Source organism: Globicephala melas, chromosome 9 (assembly GCF_963455315.2).
Source record: "Globicephala melas chromosome 9, mGloMel1.2, whole genome shotgun sequence".
Classification (NCBI taxonomy): domain Eukaryota; kingdom Metazoa; phylum Chordata; class Mammalia; order Artiodactyla; family Delphinidae; genus Globicephala; species Globicephala melas.
This window is the reverse complement of record NC_083322.1, coordinates 82,953,603-82,980,211: the sequence shown is the minus strand read 5'-3', so window position 1 is coordinate 82,980,211 and position 26,609 is coordinate 82,953,603. Positions and strand designations below refer to the sequence as shown.

Genomic DNA, 26,609 nt, shown 5'->3' with positions numbered 1-26,609 from the left:
ATGGATCTAGAGCCCGTGCTCCAAAACAAGAGAAGCCACCTCAATGAGAAGCCCAAGCACCACAACGAAGAGTAGCCCCCGCTTGCCGCAACTAGAGAAAGCCCACACGCACAGTAAGGAAGACCCACGACAGACAAAAATAAATAAAATTTTTTTAAAAATTAAAAAAAATAAATGTGCTTACCTCTAGGATTTTACAAATGGTTTCTCATAAAGCTATCTGTTTATGTTTATTCTCTTGCACTGGGTCTTCTCATCTGCTGGATGAAATTTGGGGGAAGTGTCATGACTTTTCAGGTCATTGTTAGTAATGAATGTTCAGTATTTTTAAGCCCAGTCCAGCATAGTAACAAAAAATTTAAATGCCATCCCTTCTCTCCTCAATTTTTTTCTTTCCCATCTCTAAACTGCAAGACACACACCTGAAGTAGAAAGAGACTGTGTGCATAGCGCCTTTCCCCCACATTTTACGTGTGCTTTTCTCCAACCTCTGGCTTGTTAACCAAGTTTCTACCCTTTACTGGATCACAGAATGAGGATGGAGGAAAGGAAACAGTAATGATCTGACTTGACTAGTGCCATTGTCAGAGGGCAGAACCGTTTCCAGATTTGGCAGGTGTTTAAAAGCTGACCCTTTTCATCATGGGACATACCAGTGGCTTTTTCAGAAAATTAACCATTTCTCTGGGTATCTTGCCCATAGTTCTCTTCATATAAATATTTGCATCTCTTTGTTTCGGAATCCCAGTAATTCATCTCCCTGTATGGATTAAATTGTATCCCCAAGTGGCTTTAAACAGAATCCAAGATCACTCTTTCCTGCCTTTCTCTTCCTTTCCGAGCCACAAAGGTTTTTAACTACAAGTTTATGTTGTTTAACAAATACAGTGCTATCGGATGATTCATTTCTTCCTGAGTGAGCTTTACTCGTTGGTATCGTTCAAGGAATTTGTCCATATTATCTAACTCATCAAATATGTTGTCATTAAAATTTTCAGAATATTTCATTATCATCTTTATCTCTTTAAAGTATCTTGAATAGTATGTATTTTTCCCTATTACCTTATTAGGACCTCTGCTACAAACATGAATATAAGTAATAAGAATAGGCACCTTAGTCTTATTCCAGACTTTTGGAATTTAAACACAGATTCTGGGACTCATTTCCCTGTGGCTCCCTCCTTTCCAAGATTCTTTCACTCATGTTTCAGCTGTTCTGGCAGCCCAGCCAGTCAAATTATGCATTTCTATTTGAATGTCAGTTATCTTTGCCTTGTGGACTAGTGGAAAATCCTCAGAAAAAAATTTTTCAGGAAAAAATTTCACACAAACACAAATCTCACTAACTATAGAGTTTTTATATACTTTAAGGGTCTATATATCTGTAGCTTCTGCCAGATTTTGATCACTCACAGGTGTTTCAAATAGCAGCTTTTAGATATTTTGTATAGAATTTATAATTGTTATCCATGGTAGGGTATGCATTCATTACCAAAAAAGTAACTATATAAATCACTTTTAAAATCTGGAAAACATCACATTAAAAAAGGAAAATATAAAATAAACTATATTTTTATTATATATTATGGTACTCAGTGCTTATAGAATCTATTAGTTTAATTAGTTAAAGTAAATCCTTGGAAAGTTTTCAATTTATGAATGTGATGATTTATAGATATATTTTAATATTATGAAAAAGAAGAAAATTAAATATATTTGTATATTTCTCCCTTTAATCACTATGGTTGACCCTGAAAGGCAATAAGAGGCCATAAAATGAACCCAAATACAGTATAGGCTATAAGCCATTGTGCCCTGCCCTGAAAACTGGGTCTTTGCATGTAAAGTTATAAGATACGTTATTCTGTACGAAGAAAATAAATGCCAGTCTTAGGAGAAGGATGATCTCCTGTGCATTAGCTGAAGCTATAATCTGAAAATGCATGTACCTGTTAAGGCCTTCTCTATTTTTTCACAGACTAAGCTGAAGTTAGAAACAGAAGCTTTCTAAGTGACTACAATTTCCAAGTGCGGAATTGTTCTGACTCAATCATTTGAGTTACTTAATAATAATTGGTTCCTCTGAGGATTTTCATTTCTATGACTTAGATGGTAAACTAAAGACATATCGATAATGGTTTTCTCTGGTGGGAAGACCAAAGAGGAATCACAATAACTTATCCAGGAAGAACTCAATGGGATGGTTATTAGTGCCCATTTGCAGATTGCATATAACCATTCCGTGCTATCTTTCTGAAGTTTGTAATTTAAATTTTTTATATTTCGTAGGTGAATACAATCTTGGTGAAACTGAGGGTCTAATAATAAGTACAGAACATTTGAGAGAATGTGCAGGTCTATGAAGATTTTAAAAATGACTTTTTCCCCCAGAACTTGTAGTGAAATAAATTGCTTGCCGTAACATTTGGGGATATCTAAATTGTTCAGTGAATGATCAGAGCAAATATTTCAGCTACAGCTTTTCAATAAAACCAGTTATTTGTATAGCTTCGTATTTCTATAAATTCTTATATATCTGTACTTACAATGCATTACTAGTTTCCCAACTGTAGCTAAACTAAGCCATTATTTTAAAAGCAGAATCCTGTTATTATCAGTTAAGCATTATTCTTTCCACGTATAATGTCCCTTAAATATACCTCACGTATTATCACTCTGAATCGAGAATATTTCATGTAACCCAATTCAACCATAAGACAGTTTATAGCACACTTTCAATCCCGACATTATAATGAATTGTTCTATTTTTCACATAGGTAAATAAGAAAAAAAGGTTCAGAGTTTAGTTATGCTAGTTGTAATAAATTATCTTTTCTCCATCTAAATGTCATGGGCTTTTCTAAATTAGGCAAACTCTTAATGATAATTTTTTTAAGAAGTTAAGTGTAATTGGAAAAAACATTTGGCAGAAGCAACTGTGAAATTATAAGAAGTGCCCAGTATTGTGCTTAGGATATAGTAAAAGCTTTAAAAGTACCATGAATGTACAAAGTGATTTATTATTTTCATAATGAGGTCTCTGGATTCAAACTGACTTGGATTTTACTATCAATTTTATATATTTCCTAGTAGGTTAACATTAGGAATATTGCTTATTTCCTCTAAGAATTTCCTAATCTGTGAAATAGAGTGAGAATTTACTTCACAGCATTATTGTATGGTTTCAATGAGGTAACTCACTGAATCTGGTGCAGCAGATAGTACTAGAAAATATTGGTTCCTTTCCTTTGTATTGAAGCTTGCCCTCTGTGTTTCTTTCATTCTTTTTCTTTCTTTCTTTCTTTTGCTTGTTTTCTCTCTTTTTAAAATTTCTTTTATTCTTAATAAAATTTTAAAAGTTACATTCCATTTATAATTTTTACAAATATTGGCTATATTCCTTGTGTTGTACAATACATCCTTGTAGCCTATCTTACCCCAGTAGTTTTTACCTCCCACTCCCTCACCCCTATATTGCCTTCCCTGGCACTGGTAACCACTGGTTTGTTCTCTATATCTGTGAGTCTGCTTCTAAAAAGAAGTGTTATAATCACGTTTGTTGTATTTTTTAGATTCCACATGTAAGTGATATCATACAGTATTTGTCTTTGTCTGACTTATTTCACTTAGCATAAAGCCCTCCAAGGCCATCCATGTTGCTGCAAGTGGCAAAATTTCATTCTTTTTTATGGCTGACTACTATTCCATTGTGTGTGTATTTTATATATATATATATATATATATATATATATATATATATATATCTCATATCTTTTTTATCAATTCATATTTTGATGGACACTTAGTTTTCTTCCATATCTTGGCAGTTTTAAATAATGCTGCTATGAATATTGGAATGCATGTATGTTTTAGAATTAGTGTTTATGTTTTTTTTTTTCAGATATATACCCAGGAGTGGAATTGCTGGGTCGTATGGTAGGTCTATTTCCAGTCTTTTGAAAAACCTCCATACTGTTTTTCACAGTGTCTGCACTAACTTACATTCCCACCAATAGTGTACAAAGTTTCCCTTTTTTCCACATCCTCTCCAACATTTGTTGTTTGTGTCCTTTTTGATGATAGCCATTCTGACAGGTGTCAGGTGATGTCTCATTGTAGTTTTGATTTACATTTCCCTGATGGTTAGCAATACTGAGCATCTTTTCATGTGTCATGTTTGTTTTTTACTTAGTGATATTAGTGGTAAAAACCTGTGCACTTGTGATTCCCATGTTCTCAAGAAGAAGCAAGTAAATGTCAGAAATGAGATGTTTGTAGGGTATATATTGCACTTCAGCATATCCATAAAATTCAAATTTGTTTAGACAGAAAAGTGATTCTACATACTAGAAAAACACCTTGGAATATATAATGCAGTCACATACTTTGATATGTACTTATTTTACTAGTTGGATTTATGGAAAAGGAATTCTTTTTAAAAAAATTTAATTAAAACCATTTTTTATTCACCCATAGCATAGTTATACAATAGCATAGATATATTTCAGATGTACATGCAAACATGAATACATGTACACAGGAACTTTCAGGGAACTGCAGGAATATATGGATTTCTAAACAGTCATGATTAGAAGGATAGAATAAGATAAAGCATCTGGTATGGGCTATATGCTCCTTATTATTCAAACATCTCTCTGAAATTATCCTTGTCCTCCTTAATGTCTAAATATTATTACCTTGAAAAATAGAATACTAAGAATCAGATGCCATAATTCACTTAATCTCTATATTGCCCCAAATCTACATTATAACAATTACAAAAAGTAGTGTGTTAAAGGAAGTTTCTTAGAACATAGGAAACATTTTGCTAAATCAAGCTTATTGTCCTTAAGTCCAGAATTTTATCTGCAATGGAGTATTTTGATGAAATTTATATTAAAAGTGTAAATTTTCAAAACAGCCAGCCTTTGATTTCTCTTAATATATTCCATAGATTAAATAACCCAGGGCTTTTTTATGACTTTCTTTTGAACTATGTGAAGAAAATTGCATAGTTTGTATATTCAAAAGTGTTTTCATCAGTGCTACACTTAACTAAAGGAAGGCAGAAAACATACCCACTAGATATTTTATAGGATTTTTTAAACTTTCACAGAATAAGGATGAAATAAGAAATTATTTGAATTTCAATTTAACACTAACAGATATAATCTTTGTACGACCTGAAGAGACATTTTGGTCTATAAGCCTTTCAATTATCAAAAACCAAACACAACTCAAATTGCAAGTCTTTGATGCACATCTCCCTCTGTAGAACTGCAGGCTCAAGGGCACTTGTGTCTAGAAAGCTTCCATGCCTGTGACTCAAACACATTTGTGTTTTCAGAGTACTATACGCTGTATCTTCAGTGTATGTCAAAGGTAGATCCTCATTTTTTATCTTATGAATTATTCTTCTACAATTTGATTAATGAAAGTTTTCCATGTATTGAATAACTTTTTTGCCTGGATTATCCTTGATCAGATCTCCCATTCTAATTTTACCTAGTCCAGAAATAGTGTACCTATGGGTATACAAACGAGGCCAATTACTCCTTGAATTGCTTTATTTACTTTTTAAAAAATATTTATTTTATTTATTTTATTGACGTATAGTTGATGTACGATATTATATTAGGTTCAGGTGTACAACATAGTGATTCAACATTTATATGCTTTACAGATTTGATCATCACAATGTCTAGTAACCATCTGTTACCATACAAAGTTACTGCATTATGATTAACTATAATCCTTATTCTGTACATCACATTCCTATGACATTTATTTTATAACTGGAAGTTTGTACCTCTTAATCCTCTTTACCTATTTTGTCCATCAACTACCCGCTCCCCTCTGGCAACCACCGGTTTGTTCTTTGTATCTGTAAGTCTGTTTGTGTTTTGTTTTATTTGTTCTGTTTTTTAGATTCCACATGTAAGTGAAATTATGCAATGTTTGTTTTTCTCTGTCTGACTGATTTTTTTGGCCAAGCCGTGCGGCTTGCAGGATCTCAGTTCCCTGACCAAGGATTGAACCCGGGACATGGCAGTGAAAGCATGAGTCCTAACCACTGGACCACCAGGGAATTCCCTGTCTGACTGATTTACCTAGCATTATCCATTGTGATTTGATGACTTTCTTTGGTGTTATGTTTGTACTCCTTTCTTTTTATTTTTGTGTGTCAGTTGTAGGTTTCTGGTCTGTGATTATCATGAGGTTAACAACCTATGTGTATGACAGTCTATTTTAGGTTGATGTTCATTTAAGTTCAAGCATATTCTGAAAGCACTACATTTTTACTCCCTGCCAAGCTTTATGTTTTGATGTCACATTTTACATCTTTTTTTTTTGCGGTACGCGGGCCTCTCACTGTTGTGGCCTCTCCCGCTGCGGAGCACAGGCTCCGGACGTGCAGGCTCAGAGGCCATGGCTCACAGGCCCAGCCGCTCTGCGGCATGTGGGATCTTCCCAGACCGGAGCCCAAACCTGCGTCCCCTGCATCGGCAGGCGGACTCTCATCCACTGTGCCACCAGGGAAGCCCACATTTTACATCTTTTTATGTTGTGTATCACTTAGCTAATTACTTTAGATATAGATAATTTTACTGCTTTTGTCTTTTAACCTTCATACTAGCTTTATAGGTGGTTGATCCGCTAGTCTAACTGTAAGTTTGCCTTTACCAGTGAGATTTTTTTCTTTCATAATTTTCTTGTTTCTAGTTATGACCTATTAAAGAAGTTCCTTTAACATTTCTTATAAAACTGATGTAGATTTTGCTTTTCTGGGAAACTCTTTATCTCTCCTTCACTTCTGAATGATAACCTTGCCAGGCAGAATATTCTTGATTGTAAGTTTTTTCCTGCCAGTATTTTGAGTATATTGTGCTAGTCCCTTCTGTCCTATAAAGTTTCTGTTGAAAAATCAGCTGATAGTCTTATGGGGGTTCCTTGTACATAACTAGTTGTTTTTTTCTTGCTGCTTTTAAGATTCTCTCTTTAACTTTCAACATTTTAATTATAATGTGTTTTGGTGTGGATCTCTTTGGGTTCATCACGTTTGGAACTCTGTGCTTCCTGAACTGGAATGTCTCATTTTTTCGTCAGATTAGGGAAGTTTTCAGCCACCATTTCTTCAAATAGGTTTTCTTTCCCTTTCTTTCTCTCTTCCTTCTGAGACCCCTTAGAGGGTCTAACTAATGAACTAATATGCAAATGTTAGTACACTTGGTGCTGTCCCAGAGATCACTTAAGCTAGCCTCACTTTTTTTTTTCAATTTTTTTTTCTTTTTGCTGTTCTGGTTGGGTGATTTACACTGCCTTGTCTTCCAGGTTGCTGATTCATTCTTCTTCATCCTCTGATCTGATTTCCTCTAGTGTATTTTTCATTTCAGTTATTGTATTCTTCATTCTGATTGTCTCTTTTTAATATTTTCTGTCTCTTTGTTGAAGTTCTCATTGAGTTCATCCATTCTTCTCCCAAGTTTGGTGAATATCTTTATGAGTATTACTTTGAATTCTTTATCTGGTAAATTGCTTATCTCCGTTTTGTTTAGTTCTTTTCCTGAAGTTTTGTCTTGCTCTTTCATTTGGAAGGTATCCTTCGTTTCTCCATTTTTCCTAACTCTCTTTGTTTGTTTCTATGTATTCGGTATATCAGCCATACCTCATACTCTTAAAAGGGTGGCCTTATGTAGAAGGTATCCTGTGGGACCCAGTGACACAATCCCCAAAGGTCATAAGAGTAAGGTGCTCCAGGGGTACTCCTATGTGGACTGGGTATGCCCTCCTGTTGTGTTTGGATCACTTGCTCTGGGCATACTGGTATATGGGGTTGGATCCCATGCAGGCGGCTACAAGGCCCAGCCATGTGTCCTGTGGGTTTGCAGATGTGCAGGGTTGGTCCCCAGGACAACTGACTGAGAGGTCTGGTCATGACTGCTACAGGTGTGCTGGTGTGCAGAGCTGGCTCCCTAGCATGGAAGCTGCTTTGGAAGGGCTAGCTGTGGGGGGGCAGGATAGGAAGGGCTGGTCCTCAGGGGAACACCAGGGCAGGGCCCACAGCTTTAGCTAAGTTGATGGAGAGTGACAGAATTGATGCCAGTGCCAAGCCAGCTAGATGGAAAAAGAGTTAAAAAAGAAAAAAATGGCACCTGACGGTGCTTCTGTCCCCAGAGAAAGTTCTATCAGATCCCTGTCCCTCAGGCATATGCTCTAAAATTAGTCAATGAATTGACTTCTCCTGTGACCCAGGCCCTTTTCAAGCTACTGCCTCTGTGCTGGGACTCAGAGTGAGCGAGATTGTGCACAAGCCCTTCAAGAGCAGAGTCTCAGTGTCCCATAGACCTCCTCTCTCAGAAATAAGCCCCGCTGGTTTTCTAAGCCAGACACTATGCAGGCTTATCTTCCTGGTACAGGTCTCCTGGTCTGGGGAGCTCAGCATGGGCCTTGGGCCCCTCACACCTCAGAAGGGACCTCCACAGTTGTGATATCCCTCCCTCTTGTAGGTTATTGCACTGGTGGTGTGGGTTCTGTCTAGACCAAGGCTCTGTCCCTCCCACCTGTCTCGATGTGACCTTTTCTTTATATCTTTAGTTGTAGAAAATCCCTTATACCAGTCTTTAAGTCATTCTCAGAGATAATTCTATATGTGTTGTAATTTTGGTGTGTCTATGGCAGGAGGTGAGCTCAGGATCTTACTACTCTGCCATGTTGATTGATTTATTTACTAATTATAGAGTATGTTGCTCTCTATACTATATAGTTCCTACATAAATTGAAGAAAGATAATGTAAGGAAAATGTGTGATATGTCTGAAATTATTTAAGCTCATATTTAATTCCTTTACAATTCATGCATTATTTAATTGAACTTGTATATCTGCATATCATCAAGTTTATTTTAGCATAGCCATTTATATTACATGCAGTCGGAAGAATTTTAAAAATTTCCAAATTATTCACTTTATAAATATAGTGATATTTTATTCATTGAGCACTGTTAGGCAGGGAGAAATCCATATAAAGAAATTTTCAAGCAACTGAATCTTACCCTTACCCTTAAACTAGGAAATTTAAGCATAGACTTTCAGTGCTATGTGTTTCAATTATGTTTTGGTTTCTTAAAACATTTTGGTAGAGTGGGTTTTTTCTTCTGACTTCTTGACTAGATTATGAATATTTTCAGTTTCAGGTAATTAACTTTAGATAAGTGAGATTTGCTAAAATTTGTCCAGAATATCAAAAATCATCGATCTTAAGGACACTATTTGACCAGATTAATTTATCCTGCCCCTCTTACTAATTATTTTAGTACAGTTGCTCTTTTGCAACACTGCCTTATTCCCCAAACTAAGTGTAGAAATCAAATATTAAATTGCAATAAATCTGTTTAGTATCACCCACCGAAACAAATTGCAATAAATTCCTGTATTTTTTTTAAATGTAAGGAATTTAAAAGACAAAATTTAGTTTAGTTCTGTTGCTTGCTTTTATATTTCCTTACCATTTTCTTCTTTTAATTCCTCTCTCCCCTCTTTGTCTCTTTCATCTTTTATTTTTAAACAGGGTCTGCACATATGATTCAGCGCTTCATTTCTAGGGAGGTGTTATCACAAATTGACATACACCTCAACAGAATCAGGTCTTTAATGATTCCCAAACCTAAGGAATTAAAAACCTTCATGGTTGTGACAATAATGTTGGAAAAAATTATATTGGTTTGTTAACCATTTATATTGGTTTGTTTGATGTGGACAAATTTATTTTGATATAACTTGAGAGATGATCAAATTTATACTGTAACTATCAAAAATAAAAATAAAAGTAATATAAAATGTGATCTAAACCAGCTTCAATTTAAGTTGGACACTGTGAAATTGTTCTGACTCAAGAAGATCATATACCAAAATACAAAGACTTAATAGGGGGATTTCTAAGTGTAATGAATCTTTGTCAGATACCCCAGGGATTTACATTTCTCAACGTGACTCTACTAGCCTGTGAGTGCCTCAGAGGCAGAAACTGTGTCTTACATTCTTATTCTCAGCATAAAATCTGATGTTAATAATAATAACAAATTAGTAAAAATTATAACTCTTAATTATTTTAGGTGTTATATACATGCTGAATTAACATACCCAGAAATATCCGCATGGTCAACCACCTCAATTTAAAAGGTGTAACTTATTATTCACTATAATTGTCTTTGGCTTCAAACTGAAAGTGCCTGAACATGGTAGCTAAGGTGACATTTCCTCGTCAATAATTTTCTGCCAAAAAAAAAATCAAAATTTTAATGAAGAAAGGACAAAAATAAAGTTAATGATCTAGAGAAATGAGATTGCAGTTTAATGATTCACTGAACCCATACAGGCAAATGGCCCTGGGGAAAAGAAAATGTGAATTTTAAGAGAACCAGAAGCAGAATGAGCCACCATTCCTGAAAGTTGAGAAGAGGTGGATGTAGGACAAGAAAGAACATGGTTTTTAAATGGTGGGTGGTAACATTACTGATATGATTGTATAGATTAGATGACGTAAATAGATTCAAGTGGAATTCACATTAATTATCACGTAAATTTCTAAATGAGAGATTCTTCTTAGCATGTATTATATAAAAAGAGAGGTAATGTAATTAAAGTCCATGATGTTAATTTTAGAGATACATTATTTTACTGATTGGTTATTTATCTCTCACCTGGCAATTTTAAATGTTTTCTATGCAGAGAATACTTTCACATTTATGGGAGGCATTATGTGTATAATTGATAATCAAATCTTAGAAGTGATCTTACTTTGTAAAAACTATTTTATATAATTAATTGGGAAAAAACAAGTGAAGAGCTACTAGATAGTGGACATGGGCATACTTAGCTTCCAATTCATTAGAAACTTGATTGCATATACTTTGGAAGAAGTCCTCTCTTGGCCAGTAGGACTTCCAAATCCATTAGTTTCAAGGTTGTAGGATGGTGAAGCACACTTTTTTTGTTTTTTCCAGTGAGTTATTAAGTAGAATAGTAAGAGCACTCCTGTCTCTCTCCTGACTTCTGTCAGGAGCCCTCCTCTCTCTCTCCACACCTACTTATGGGAGAGTGGCAATATATTTATTGGTTGTGGGTTTAAAGGATATACTACATCCTGTAAATTTGTACACAAACTCGCAGTGTGTCGTCTCTCAGCTGGGATTGTATGTGAGCCTTCAGCAGGCTGTTCCACTGCTCTATCAAAATGGGGCCCTCTATAGATGAGTAATGATGAAAGACCAATCTCTGTGCACGTGGGATCAATACCACAATTTTTGCCATGAATTATATCCCCAGGTGAAACACCATATTGTGGGCATGCCACGGTGATGAAATAAGTATTTTATAAGTTGACTAACAAGTCCTTCCAGCAAGAAAGACAAATCTGTACCTAGATTTTTATATTTTCTTAGGAGGACAGTGAATTCTCTTCTATTTATGGAAGGGGTCCAATGAAATAATGACCCCCCAAGTAACTGGTTGGTCCACCCAAGGGATGATAGAAATTGGGACTTAGCATTGGCTTCTGGTGTCGTAGATTGAACACTAATCGGTGAAGTAACTGGGTTCATCTTGGTGTTTTAATTATGTATTTTTATGTAACAAATCACTCTAAAGTTTAGCAGCTAAACAACAGTAAACCTTATCTCTCTTAGGTTTGTGGATCAGGAATTCTGACCCACTGTCTCTCATGTAGTTGCCATCAGATATTGGCCAGGAATGCAGTCATCTGAAGGTTTGTTTGGAGATAGAAGCTCTACTTCCAAGGAGGTCATTCACATGGCTGACTGTTGGCAGGAGCCTCAGTTCTTCTCCATGACTGTTTAGGGTGGGTTTAGAGTAGCTTTTCATTTAGGACTAGGTTAGCCCTGCTAGAAAGGCTTAGACTTCCATGGCCTCTACTGAATTTCCACGACGTCTGATGTGGTCCCTTCATTCTGGCTGGTCATTCCTGAATGTCTCTTAGCCCAATCTGGGAATTGTTTACCTTATTGCCTCCTGGTAGTTTTTTTCTTAGCATAATGGAGAATTACTACACATGCAACCCTTATTATTCATTCAAGGAGAATCCCATGCAGGTTTCAGGATCCCTTTCTTCTTATGGCTCCTTCTTTTCTGATACTCTGCACCAAAAGTTACTTCTGCTATAGTCTCCCTGAACTCTGATCATTGATTCCACAACACAGCTAGACAGCTGTGCCCTACTTGAGTTGCTCCCAACCTCCAGCCCATTTTACTGTCCAAAACTCTTCTGAGTAAGCTAAGGCAATAGTAAAAATCATCTCATTTGTTTCTTCTTTCAAGGGTCAGAGTCCTGAGTCACCTTTTTTCCAATATCTAAAAGCTGTTGTTTCTTATGTTTAACCAGATTTCTACTTGTTTATGTCAGGTGGTACATTGGATACTAGTAAATCTGTCATCATCAAAATGGCATTAGAGATTTCATAGCGTTGTGAAATAAATTAGGACACTTTTCCTCTTTTTCTTACGGGGGAGATTTTTATTTTCTTTGGGGTATACTTTTCTCTTTGCTATCTTTAAAATTTTATAAGATGAACTTTTTACAAGGTTGATTTTAAAACATTTAATTTTCTTGCTTGGTTATTGTTTAACTTAGGTCACTTTTAATAATTTTATTTTCTCAGAAAATTTTCTCAGAAAATATTTCACATAATTGATATTTAATTCAAATTAGTACGGCATTGCATAGTATTCTCTGGTTTTTGTTAAAATTGTTTCTTTGATATTAATTAGTATATACAATTTTTAGTTTTCTGTATTTGTTATTTCTTTATTGTTGTTAACTTGATTTACCCCTCTTAGAAAATTTCCTTACTGAACTCTATATGAAGGAAAAGTTTTTCAGTTTTTTATTAGTGTTATAATTTACCATTTATAAATGTCTGCATTTACTACATTGATTCTTCCTATTTCTCTATGGTTATTTTGTTTGTCTTCTTTCTTTTACTGAATGCTGAGTTAATCGTCTTTTCTTTTCTATGTAACTTTTCTTGCTAAGATTCTATTTTTTAGACAAACATTTATTAATCAAATCAAAATTTTTAGTTTTGTTTTATTTACTTTATTAATTTCTGCTTTGTCTTTTTAGAGGGAGGGCATCTGCCTTATTTGGGTTTAATGTCTTCCTATTCTACATTCTTTAAAGGTTAAATTGCTCATTTACATTAATAATTTTAAGTATGTCTACCATATATGATTTTCTTTTTAACAGTATCTTTTAAGTTTTGATATATACTGACTTTATTGCCCCTTAGTGTTCATTTCTAAGCTCTTATGTAGCTGAAAATATGTTTTTTTTTTTCCTTTGGCGAAAAAATGCCATTCAAGCTGATCCAAATCACTTTTCAAGAAACCACTCTGTGGGGACTTCGCTGATGGTCCAGCGGTTAAGACTTCATGATCCCAATGCAGGGGGCCTGGGTTCGATCTCATGTCAGGGAAATAGATCCCGCAGGCCGCAACTAAGACCCGGTGCAACCAAATGAATGAATAAATATTAAAAAAAAAAAGAAAGAAACTGCTGTGTAGATTGATCATTGTCTTCTGTAACCTAGTAGTGAATAAAAATTTTAGATTAGCGTCATGTAATTATTCTGCAGGCAAATATTGACAATCTAGAATCTCTTTTCAACTTTCCTTTTATTCTCTTTTTTTTTTTTTGCGATATGTGGGCCTCTCCCGTTGTGGAGCACAGGCTCTGGACGCGCAGGCTCAGCGGCCATGGCTCACGGGCCCAGCTGCTCCGCGGCATGTCGGATCTTCCCGGACCGGGGCATGAACCCGTGTCCCCTGCATCGGCAGGCGGACTCTCAACCACTGCGCCACCAGGGAAGCCCTCCTGTTATTCTTAACTTAAAAAAATAATATCAGTCTTAGGCACTAAGCTGTGTCTCAATATTGCTTTATTTTAGTTTATTTTCCTTGTATCAGTATGTACATCCTACAGTTTCCTAAATATCCCTTTATTTTTTCATTATTAGCCAGTCTCCATTTGCTTCTTCTTGAATTATAAGTTAATTGGTTCACCTAATCTTCTCTACATCTTTTAGTTTTTCAATATTGTCTATCCTTTTCCTCTGATTTCTTAGAAAACATTCAATTTGTCTTCTACTTTTTATTACATTTTACAAAGTATCCAACGTTCTTTTCACTGCATATATATTGAAGTTATTAATTTTTTGATCATGTTTTTCTTATGAAAGTAATTTGTCTTTTTAACCTCACAATGTTCCTTTTTATTTCCTAATAGCTTGATATTTGTCCAGTTCACCCTCCTCTTGATGCATATTGAGAACAAATACAAAAGATTTTGAAATTTTTTATTTATGGAAAAAATATTTGACATTAAAAGGGCCAAAGTTTAAACTAAATTTTAAACTAAAATTTAACCATGTCTTCAGATAAATATCATTAAAATGTTTATTTTGATTTATTTAGTAGTTGCAAGGAAATGCTAATTTCTTCTCAGTTATATTTGTATCTAAAAGGTGATTTGCTTATAATTCTTTCAGTGGCCAGAGCCCAGAGAGCTTTTATAATTCCATAGTAAAAAGACAAATACCCTAATTAAAAATGAGCAAAGGATATGAATTTAAAATTTCTCAAAGGAAGATATATAAATGGCAAATAAGCACATGAATAGATACTTAGCACCATTAGTCGTTAGAAAAATGCCAAGCAAAACCACGAGATGCTACTTCACACATTTTAAGATGGCTGTGATCAAAAAGATAGGTAATAAAATGTATAGGCATGTGGAGAAATTGGAACCCTCATATATTGCTGGTGGGAATGTAAAATAGTGCAGCCATTTTGAAAAACACTTCGGCAGTTCCTCAATAACTTAAACATAGAGTCATCACATGACTCGGAAATTCTACTTGCAGCGGATTCCTTAGGATTTTCTATTACATGATCATGTCATCTGAAAATCAACTTAGATTTATTTTTTTCCTTTTCAATCCACATAGCTACTGAGGGAATTTTGAAGGTGCAGAAAGATGAGCCAAGTACTGCCAGCTAGCTGAAATTACACATCAAAAGAAATAAATCAATGGTTGAAATTTTGATTAAATGAACTTCACATAGGAGCGCTGCAAATTTTGTTTGAAACTAAATTGCTGACTTACTTACATAGGGTTCCTTAAACTCCCTCTAGTTAGAAATTTGATTAATCCCAGAGGTTGAAATGAGACTAAATCTGTAGAGGGGATTTAAACCGATCAAATTCAAAGGTTATGGGTTCACAGGAACATTGAACTAAGAAGACCTTCACATACACTTTGTTGGTCTAGTTAGATTATAGTATATGACATTATAGTATCATCCATTATGAGGATAAATGTGAGTATATAAGGGCAATTAATTTTATTAAATGTTATCAAAATGAGGATGACAGTAATCACACAAAATGGTTATTGGCAAAAATCACACCAAGTCTGCTTTTCTCCCCTTAGATATTGCTGTTCAGAGATAGTTTCAACAATGTATATATCTCATAATTTCAATGCAACTTCTATAACTACCATAACATATAAAACCCAGATGACAATAGAAGTCCAAAAACACTACTCAAAAAATCATCAAAATAACTGTTATGATTGTTCTTTTTAGGCAGAACTTTCAAGTGCATTCTTTACCCATGAAATGCTACAGATTTTTTTTCTTCTTCCAATAACTTCCAGTAGATTCTCTTCACTTTTACCTTTGCAGGCAGTATAGGGCAATTGAAGTTATTCTACCACATTGTGTCCCACAAATTATTTTTTTCTATGGTTAGCTCTTGGCAGCTGTCTGCAGGACATGTGATTTACTCTAAGCCAAGGGTTTAATAAGTCCATTTCATGGTTATAACATCTGCTTTTCATGAAACTGTGTGGAGAAAAATGGGTAAAACTCATCCAGAAGATAAATGTAGCAATTTGAGGGGAAAATTTACATTTTCTTCTTGCTGATAGTTTTAATTTTCCAAACTGAATTACTTTTAAATCATGTAATTTTAAAAGTTTCATCCAAATCATTGAATTAGGATGAATTCTAAACTTTAAAAAATTCCAAATTTATTTAACATTAGTCTTTCCCATCCCCAGTCTAAAGAAAAATAGAAATGCATCTAATATTAATAAAGAAAAAATACCTTATATTTGCATGTCAAATGTTTGAAGCACTTTTCACACATTATCTTGATTTACACAAAAACTCTGTACCTTGCGTCACTAGCCAATTATAAAGTTAGTAAATTTTCTTAGACTCTAAACTCCTCAAAGACTCATATTGTGCTTACATTTCTTGTTCTTTTCTTTTCAAAGTGTGTCTTTTTTTAAAAAAAGTTATACCTCAAATGCTTCTCAAAATATCTGACAAAGCAGTACTACAAGCTCTCTTACCACAGGTTTATCATATTATCTATTTTACTAAGTATAGAGGTATTGGATGATTTTAAAATTTCTTCCTACATGCTTGTAAGACTCATCTCAGATTTATACTTTCTGTATTAAGCAGGTATTAATTAAGCTGCTATGATGTAAAAATTTGATTATTTCGTGTAGCTACTGAGAAAGAAAAATTGTATATATAGCTGCTGATAGCTTATAGTCAGCTCAGCATCTCACAACTGAGTTGTGGTGTGCCCTGTTGGGCATTAAGAACTTCAGAGAATGTTAACATTAGGTGAGATCATTCTGCGACTATGATAGAACAATACAAACCACCACAAATGTAAACATCATAATGACCAAACATCTCTCTCTCCTGGCTGATATGAACACTAATGCTTTTCGAATAACAACTCTGGCCTAACTTGACTTCTTCCTCCTCCCTCACCAATTTTATCTCGTTTTCTTCAAAATTCTGGGAGTTCTCAAATTTTCTCAAAACTGGAGTCACATAGTGAATGTCAATGGCATATAAATCTACTTAGATTGTGCCTATATGCAGATTTCAATTTAAATACCTTAATTAATTTTACTTATTCAGCTAATCTAAATGGCCTAGATAAAAATAAATAAGATACTCAAATCACAAATTAGCCTTAATACCTGACAGCACCCAGTCCCATACAAACCCATACTTCCTTAAATTTTGCTCCAAATTACTCAGCATAGGATCAAGTCTATAATAATCTTACCCTAACTTCCTCTTACTTATATATGCCGTAATTCTCATGGTACACGATTTCTCTTACTACAGCAAGTTCATAAACATAAACAAGTTTGACTGTAGGTGTGTTCCTGGTGATCTTTAGACACTGAGATTTACCATTGCATATTTACATGCAATATATATATATATACATATATATGTATATATATATGTAAAAATATATATCTGTGTAAATGTGCTTAGAGTTACCTATAATGGCAGAGGGAGATACAGACACATAAAGAGATATATTTAATTTAGTGGGAAGAACTTAGCAAGTATTTAATAAATGCTGGGTGAATTCCTGAACAGCTGAACAAAATTAATAAAGAATTTCTGGCAAACACATTATAATGTCCCTGGGATTGGGTTATTCCCCAAGATGTGAACGAGACAGCAAAGTTAATGAACACTGTACTAGCTTTGAATTTTAAGAAAGTGAACCTCCAGTCCAGGAAAACATCACCCTTCAAATGCTATAATGTCTTGGTGAAGCACAAGCAGTGGTCAATTTCTGTGGCTCTTGTGTCTTAGAAAGAGCAGATTCTGGGCCACTAGAGGCTCTACTGAAAGTGTTCTACACCAGTCTGTTAAAAACTTTCTATAGTAACTTTACCCTTTGGGACACACAATGAGGAATTAGCCTTCACACATCATTTACCAGCCACTCTTTGTAGCCATCCTGCTAAGTCTTTCAGTAGAATCCCTTATTCCCCATTAACTCAGGACTAGCCTAGGACTTCAATCCAATTTGCTGAGGGCTCTGGTTGCATTTCCAATTCTTCTTAGCCTCTCTGTGTCTTTCATTTTGATTTGTTGTACTGACATCTGCTGGATAACAGGTTCTCTTCCCAAACTGCTTATCACCAGGCTCCACTTGTTTGATGGGTGGGAAGTGATTTGATGACGTGCTGGAGATTTGAAATTCTGGTTTCCTTTCCTATTTTCCACCCCCTCACCAATTTTAACTAGTTTGCTTCAACCTTCTGGGAGTTCTCAAATTTTCTCAAAACTGGAGTCACATAGTCAATGTCAATAGCATATAAACCTACTTAGATTGTGCCTATATGCAAATTTCAATTTAAATTCCTTAATTAATTTTACTCATTCAGCTAATCTTAAGTGACCTCTATGAACAAAAATAATCTCATTTGAGGAAAATCCAATATTTTCTTCAAAAGTTGAAGAAAATTAAAACTGTTGTAAGAATGGAAGTTGTCTAACGAGTGTAAAGCTGTAAAATGTACTTACAGCACAAATTTTGTGTTTGCGAGTCTACTTACGGTTATAGCAAAAATACCAAAAGCATACACTTTTTTTCCTGATAAATTCAATGGTTAACCCATTGGTGCTTAATTAAATAATGTTCCATGAATGAAGGGATTTAAATTATTTTTACATTCTGATGGATTCTGAATTAGTATTTATCTTTGTAATTATCTCTCAAGTTAAAGATTTAGGTATCAGTAAATTAAGCCCAAGATATATACACAGAGGGAGTGGCTTCTCCAAGAAATGCATCTAATTCAATTCTATAAAACATAGCATATCCTATGAGATTTATAATGTGTACTGAATAAGCAATTTAAGGGAAGTCACCTTCATTGTTTACCTAATATGCAATGCAAAAATAGGAAAATAAAAAAGCAAATAACATAGTCTTGAGAGAGTTTGTTAAATGAAATAAAAGTTAAACATAATTATTTCCTGTGACATAAAGACAAATTTCGATATTCTGGTTATAGTAAAGACAGTATAACAACATGCCTGAGGCACAGGATATTCTTTAGCTGATTTATGTACTGCAGTTGTGTTTTCTCAATGCACAGTTTTAAATAATATTAGAGAATCCAGTGGGTTCATTAACTACAGTAAATGAAAAACAACCATCCTATTGCAGTAGGCATTTTTATAGATATCAGAGTAGAGGGAGAAAAAAAGCAAAATGGAATTTTTCTATGTTGCAGATTATCCTGACTCATAATGCGAGTTAAAATTGGTACCATTTTAATTTAATGAATCTCATCAAATCCCACTGTCAGAGACACCAAGCATATGCTGACAATTAAGTGACCAATTTTATAATTTTGTCTTGAAGTACTAAGTAAGAACTAAATACATTTACAGTCCCATCACCTTAGAATCCTACAGTTCACCCACAGTGGCTCAATTTGCCTCAATTTGCCTCAATTTGCAAATGACTGATTCTGAAGAAGAAAGACAAATCAGTTCTAATTTGAGTAGCCTTCCTAGTATAGCCATAAGAGTTTTGACCATAACATTTTGTAAACACTTAGTCATTTGGAATTTTTACTCTGCTTGCATAGAGTGTCGCAAAATAGACCAGTTTAGGTAATTTCACTGTCTTATATTTATAATATTCATATATGTATTTATGTAATTCTTATATAGATTTGTATATATTAAAATTAATATATATAATATTTATAAAAGTAAGAAAAATCTGAAAACTGAGAACATAAAGGAGATAAAATTATCCACTAAATTATTTCTATACAGTCTTCCTGAAAATAATGATTTCATTGACTCCTTTCTGACTGTTGCATTCCTGGAAACCCCTTCACCAAGGATTTCTTAGCTAGCTAAATGTGCAAGATAACTGCTGATGCCAGGAATCCTTGATCTGCATTGTCTCCTATCTTAATTTTAGATCCTGTGGCCTATTGGCCAGTGTGGTTGGTTTCTTTGTAATTTTGTTGATTTGTCTGAAATATTAATATTAATAAATGTAAATAAACTTATATGTAATATTAATGTATGTAAAAATCCTCAAGGAAGTATGTTAAAAAAACAGATTCCTAGGTACCATGCCTAGAGATTTAATACATTAGGTAGATCAAGGAATCTGCATTTTAATACGTACCCTAGGTGATTTTGATGTAGGTCTACAGGCAAAACTTTAGGGACATTGTGGATACTTAGGAAGTATGAAAAGGAGTTGGGCAAATGAAATAAGTTGATAGTGTGTTATTTCATGTTCAGCGATTCCCAAATTTTTGTAGTAGAGAATTGTTCTGTTCATCAACTTAAACTTCAGTTAATGGAAATCTGAGCGTTTAGAACAGCTACACTTTGTGAGAGAAAGAGAAGTACCATCACTGGTTTCCCTGGTAATTTGACCAGGGGGTCTTAGAGGAATGTCAAAGGGCAAAAGAGTTTAGTAGCAGTCATTGGCTTCTGCGTGGCATGTTAGAATTGGTGCAGTAGGCCATTAAGCTTAGTTGAGTGAGCACTTGGCCGGACACAGATCTCCTTCTCCACTTTAGTCCTTTACTATCTGTGCACAGTCAGATGAGGAGCTGCAAGTACAGCAGCTTGAACTGTGGAAAGGGAGTGATGCAGTCACCATACAGGAAACTAGGGGCATTAATAAATACCGATGATTGCTTAAGCTTGTTATGCAAAAATTTGCTATTACAGGACATTTTGAGGTATAAAGAGAAAAGAACAAAGTTTTTCAAGGCAACCGAATTTAGAATCAAATTGTTGTTTTGTCTGTTATTAGCGCTCTGACCTCAGACTCTTTGTTCTCAAAGTCTCAATTTGCTTGTAAAATTATGCTTATCATGTAAGACTGTCGTGAGGATAAAAATAGGTAAAAAAAACTGAAAAATTTTTAGCAGAGTGACAAAAAAATTTATGCATACATGTATTTGTTTTTCTTTCCTTGCCTCAATTTGTTTGCTAGTGATCTCAGGTGGCATCGGCCTGCAGCAGCTTGAAGCAGGGTTTCGGTTCCCTGGCAGTGATTGAGATCGGGTCGCGGCGGTAAGAGCACCGAATCCTAGCCACTAGACCAGTAGTCAGTGACAAGGCCCTGGCCCTATGGCTTTGCAGAAAAAGAATTCCCACAAAGACGGAAAGTAGTGAAACAAGTAAAGTATTTATTAGGAAAAAAAGAGTACAGTACGTGTGGATAGACACACAGGCGGGCTCAGAGAGAGAGTCGTGCCCTCGTGACAGTTTGAATCACTTTTATGGGGAATTTCTTCCGTGTTTCCTTTGACCAATCATTTTCATTTGCCTGGTTCGAAGTCCACATTTAGTGTATCTCAGGATTTTCCCATGTGTGCGTGCGAATCTCTTAACCAAGATGGATTCTAGCGAAGGGGCCTATGGGTAAGTTGAGCATTAGTTGGCATCACTCCCCTTTTGAGCTTCAAGGAGCCTTTCTGCACATGTGTAGTCAGGGAGGTCTCCCTACTTCAAGAATGAGGAATATGTGGTCTCTTATCTTCTATCTGGGCAGGGCCCAGCCTCCTCTCTCAATTGTCCTGTTATTCCCATCTCGGAGTATCGATCCACAAGGAACGAACTCGAACCGTTTGCCTTGTCTCCTGCCTCACTATGACCACATTTTGAATCTTTTTTCTCAATTTCATCATATGTGTCTGTATAACCTTTCAATTTCCATTTGAAAAACCAAATATTTGTAGTTTTCACAAATGTTAGGGAATGATAAGAGTCTAAAAGAAAATTAAGCTGTAGCCTGTTAGAAAAAGGAGGATTTTTGATACTTGTTTTCTTTTATTAAGTGGTGCTTATTTTTTCTTTTGACCACTTTGAAACATTCAAATAAACCTAGATATCTTTTACAACTATTGAGTATTATTAATTTTACTTGGATTTTATTAGAAAATTATCACACACTTAAATATAATTTTACATTTTTTGGCTGAGGAACACATTTACATTTTATTATGAAAAATAGGTAATTTTTAAGATACACTTGTTTTTTATAAGGTGAAGCCCCATTATCTCAGTAATCAGTTTTATTTTTAGATTTTTCACTTAGAGCTTTCCTCAGTTTTGAATAACTTGGGTCTCTCTCTTTTTTTAGATATAAATGTGCTTTGTGTAGATGATCTTATTCTGCTATATGTTGCTCAGGTCTATTTAATAACCAATCTAGAGAATGACGTGACAAACTACCAAACAGCACTACACACTAGGTATTTCAGATTAAAAAATTAAATTGTTGTTAGAAGAATTTTATAGTATGAAAGTTGAACTTTAATACAAACTATAACCTAAGAAACAAACTTTGATGTGTAGTGAGTTTATCTTACATCCTTTTCAAGTGAATTTGGTTACTCACATGGAGAAAGGCTTTCTTCCGAAGACAGTTTGTCTCTGAAGTCGTCCTGTAAAATTGACTTCTCCACATTATTGCAATAGTGAGTTTCTAGTATATATTTAATATAATGGAGACTTTAAAAGATAATCATCAGATATGAGGAAATGTAAAACATATCAGGTATTAATGTACAAGTACAATTATAAACTGACTTGAAGGTCTGGAATTCCATTTTAACTCTTTAAGGTAGTTTAATTACTCTTAATTGAAAAGAAAGTATATTTTAAAATTAACACATATGTTAGGATTTTCTAAAATCAAAATCTATAATGAAAAGAGCTCAATTACATGACTGAAATGGGAATTCTTTAATCTATCTTTAGAATACATGCAATAATACAATAGCTGTGAATGAAATTGTAATACAAATTTTAAAGTACCAAGAAAGGAAAGAAACGAAAATTTAAATATAGCAGTTTAAAGTGTAAAATCGGAGTGCACAGAAAAGCAGAAATAAGCTGTGGTATTATAAAAATATCTGTTTTTATTAATCTGGGGGCAATTTTTGTTATCATGTATCATTTTATCAATTGTGGGCAGCTCACAGACTTAGGATTCCACATTTCGTCTTCTGTGATTGGCCAGTATTTATGTAAAAGATACAAAAAGCAGAAAGAAATCAATATTGATTGACTGCTTGCTTTACGTTTCTCACCACCCGCTATGCACTCATGTCTAGCAAGCACACCTGTGACAGGCCATCGACTATGACTCCTTGTCTGAAATCTGATCCTGCTGCAATGATTGCTCGCAGTGCCTGATGACCCAGATGTAATTCCTGGCTCTGATTCCAACTCTGAGCTGACTTTGACCTGCTGGCAGGGACTTCCAACAGCACCTGAGCTCTGCTTGTGCCAATATATCTGACATGTTCAGAGCCAGCTTCTGGCTGGTGAATCTGCCACTCAAATAGCAGGTTTTTGTACGTATTAGGAAATCAAACACAGGACTTGCCAGAAGTGTTGTTTCATTAAAACAAAATATGAAAAAAAAATGTCTGAAATGTGAGTAGACCCAAGTGGGTAGAAGACCTTGTCTGAATAGTCACTTCTTTTAAGCAAATCGATATACATTTATTATATTTGTATCCTCTATGATAAATTCTCTGATCTCTAAGTTTAAAAAATATTCATAGTTAAGGGCATTAAATTTAAAAAATGCTACTAAGAATGATGCTTTCTTTTCTTCTCTCAATTCATGTCACCAGCTTCTAAAAAGTCTATGCATAATTTGTCAGGCCATTGTTAAGAAGTGATGTAATCCTTGGTCACCTTATGAACTGTGCTGGTGACCAGAAATAGTAGGAAGTTAAAATAACAATTATTTTTGTGAAATATTTTACCATGAAACCTTTTCTTTGAATACCATGGTGGGTTATTTTTTTACTCTTTTTTATCTGGGAAAATAATCTCTTTTAGAACCAATGTGTCTGTATGTGATTTGTTAATAATCTAGTTAAATTAATTACAAATATTTTACCATATATGTTCATTTTCAGTATTTGTACACATAAGACTATAAATATACGTACTCTTAGTCAATTCTGCTGTATCCTATATAATACTTATGGAAGACTTTTAAGCAAATGTAAACTATAATATAGTCCACCTAATGTATGAAATGTAATACTTGACTAAAAATCACTTTAAAAAGAAAAATGGGGCTTACCTGGTGGTGCAGTGGTTGAGAGTCCGCCTGCCGATGCAGGGGACATGGGTTCGTGCCCCGGTCCCGGAAGATCCCACATGCTGCAAAGCGGCTAGGCCCGTAAGCCATGGCCGCTGAGCCTGCGCGTCCGGAGCCTGTGCTCCGCAATGGGAGAGGCCACAACAGTGAGAGGCCCGCATAACGCAAAAAAAAAAAGAAAAGAAAAGAAAAAAAAAAGAAAATGAAAATATTTGCCATTCTTTCTTGGACCTAAAGGTGACATTAAAAAATACTTACATATGTTAATTAATAGGAAAATATAGAATAAATCTAAAAGAATGTAGGTATTATCTAAAGTAGTTAAATATTTTCAAGTAAGCTTCAGAGAATATTGCAGATATCTACATTTTCTTCATTTTAAGAACAAGAACTTTAACTGGGTTGAATGAACATAAGTCCTCAAGGACATCATTTTAGTGTCACTTCATGTCAAGCCAGTACATTAAAACCAGTGCTCTAAATATTCTAACCAGTTCAAGCAAAATAATTCAACAAAGTAAAAGGCAATGTCCATTGTACTATAGAGTAGTTTCAAAGTAACAGCTCTCCCATGTTTAGTCATGTGAATATCTTGAATAAATGAAAAAGTAATGAAATGGAAACATGTAGAGAAACAGAACTCTGAATATGCTTAAATGTGTACAAGTAATAATCTGTAAATAGCACAGACTCATATATAAGTCAACAACTTATTGTTGGTAGATGAAGTAGAGTTGTAATATAAAATTAATTTCTTCTGTTTTTTTCTTTTGTTTTAAAATTTTTCACTAGATCTGTTTTTGTGGAAAGAAGATGAGTGACTCTACTGAACCTCTGTAATACCCAGACGCACACTGGCATTCGGGTAAGATTTGATTGATGGTGTACTCGAATGTAGATTTACAAATGTGGCCCAAGGCCAGTTTCCCCTTATTTTGACATGAAACACTGTAATTCTTAATATTAAGTGTTTACTGGGATGGAGAAAAAGAAAGCAGTTTCTAGCAACATGCACAGAATGAGAATTGGTAAATTAGTCAGTGTTACTACCCACCCATAGGTCTCAAAGCTTATAGTGGATATTCCACCCACGAAATGGTAGCTACTCATTAGTGCAGAAAAACTGCCTTCATACAGCCCACTAGTGCTATTACGCTGGTGCTGTCAATTGGATACTCTTAAAAGTTCTGTTTTGTCTATTAATCCCACGTGTCATTTTTTTTTTCTTGGAAATTTAGATTCTCCCTTTGTTAAATTTAAAAACACATGCTAAAGTATAAGAATATAATATGCTTTGATTTAGAAGCTCCTAAAACAGCACATCAAAAACATTATGGTCTAGAAAATGTTTATGAGCCTGAGAACTGCTACAGAGTAGCAAGCAGATTTTTTTTAACAGTGCCTAAAATTTGGACATTTGTCTACACAAAAAAAGATAGAAAACCTTGTGAATTCTATCTTCAGATTTATGTGAAATTGTAGAGATTGCAACTAATATCTTGTACTCTTTTAACAAAAGTTTGAAAGGATGGCTAAACTTTACCGTGAGGGCATACACATCATAGCTGTCATTGACAGACATGGAAAGGTAAAGTCCAGGTTGACTTCCTGGAGGCTCTAACATTTTTGGAAACTTGTCATTACACTGGTCATGAGAAGATTTTTACTGTCAATGCAGCAAAATCTCTCTAGCATAATGGTTTTTCAAAGATCAGTTTAGGGACTTCCCTGGTGGTCCAGTGGTTAAGACTCCATGCTTCCAAAGCAGGAGGCACAGGTTTGATCCCTGGGTGGGTAACTAATATCCACATGATGTGAGGCACAGCCAAAAAAAAAAAAAAAAAGAAAAAGTAAGATCAGTTTACTTGGACTAATACTTACTTAACAGGAGAAAAAAATGTTTTCTTAACTTATAACTACACTTGTGTTAAAAATGGCCCACAGGGGCTTCCCTGGTGGCACAGTGGTTGAGAGTCCGCCTGCTGGTGCAGGGGACGCGGGTTCATGACCTGGTCCGGGAAGATCCCACATGCCGCGGAGCGGCTAGGCCCGTGAGCCATGGCCGCTGAGCCTGCACATCCGGAGCCTGTGCTCCGCAAGGGGAGAGGCCACAACAGTGAGAGGCCCGCGTACCACAAAAAAAAAAGGCCCATAGTCATCATTATTTTCCTTTGTATCCTAATGGTGACAAGATACCTCTTAGTTCTCATAAACAAGTGACTCATTTTTTTCTTGCGCGTTCTCTATGGCAATTTCCTTTATTGGACATATTTTGCTATTCTTATTTCTAGCTTACCTTGCTTTTTTATGCTTTTTAATAATATAGATAATTTTATAGTGCATAATTCTTTTGATTGAACAAAGCTCTTTTTAAAAATTTTTTTAAAATAATCATCACAACAATTGTATAAAATACACAGGATTAGAAAGTTTATTCAAATTAGCTCCATAAATGGATCACGTTTACCACCTAGATAACAGATGATAACAGAGCTAGAGTTGGAACTCTGAAGGCATAACTGCAAGCTTAGAGATTTTTTCCATGCTGACTTTCACTATTGCTGATTTCCAAAGCAT

The 26,609-nt window shown here is 34.8% G+C and overlaps 1 long non-coding RNA gene across 2 annotated transcripts in view; it reads left to right on the top strand.

Annotated features, from left to right (window-relative positions):
• The window catches only part of LOC132597795 (uncharacterized), a 319,492-nt gene that overhangs the window by 213,319 nt on the left and 79,564 nt on the right, over nucleotides 1-26,609 (top strand). For both annotated transcript variants that reach the window (XR_009565121.1, XR_009565122.1), the window contains exon 5: nucleotides 24,825-24,897. This is a non-coding gene — a long non-coding RNA (uncharacterized lncRNA). The remainder of the gene's footprint in view (nucleotides 1-24,824; nucleotides 24,898-26,609) is intronic.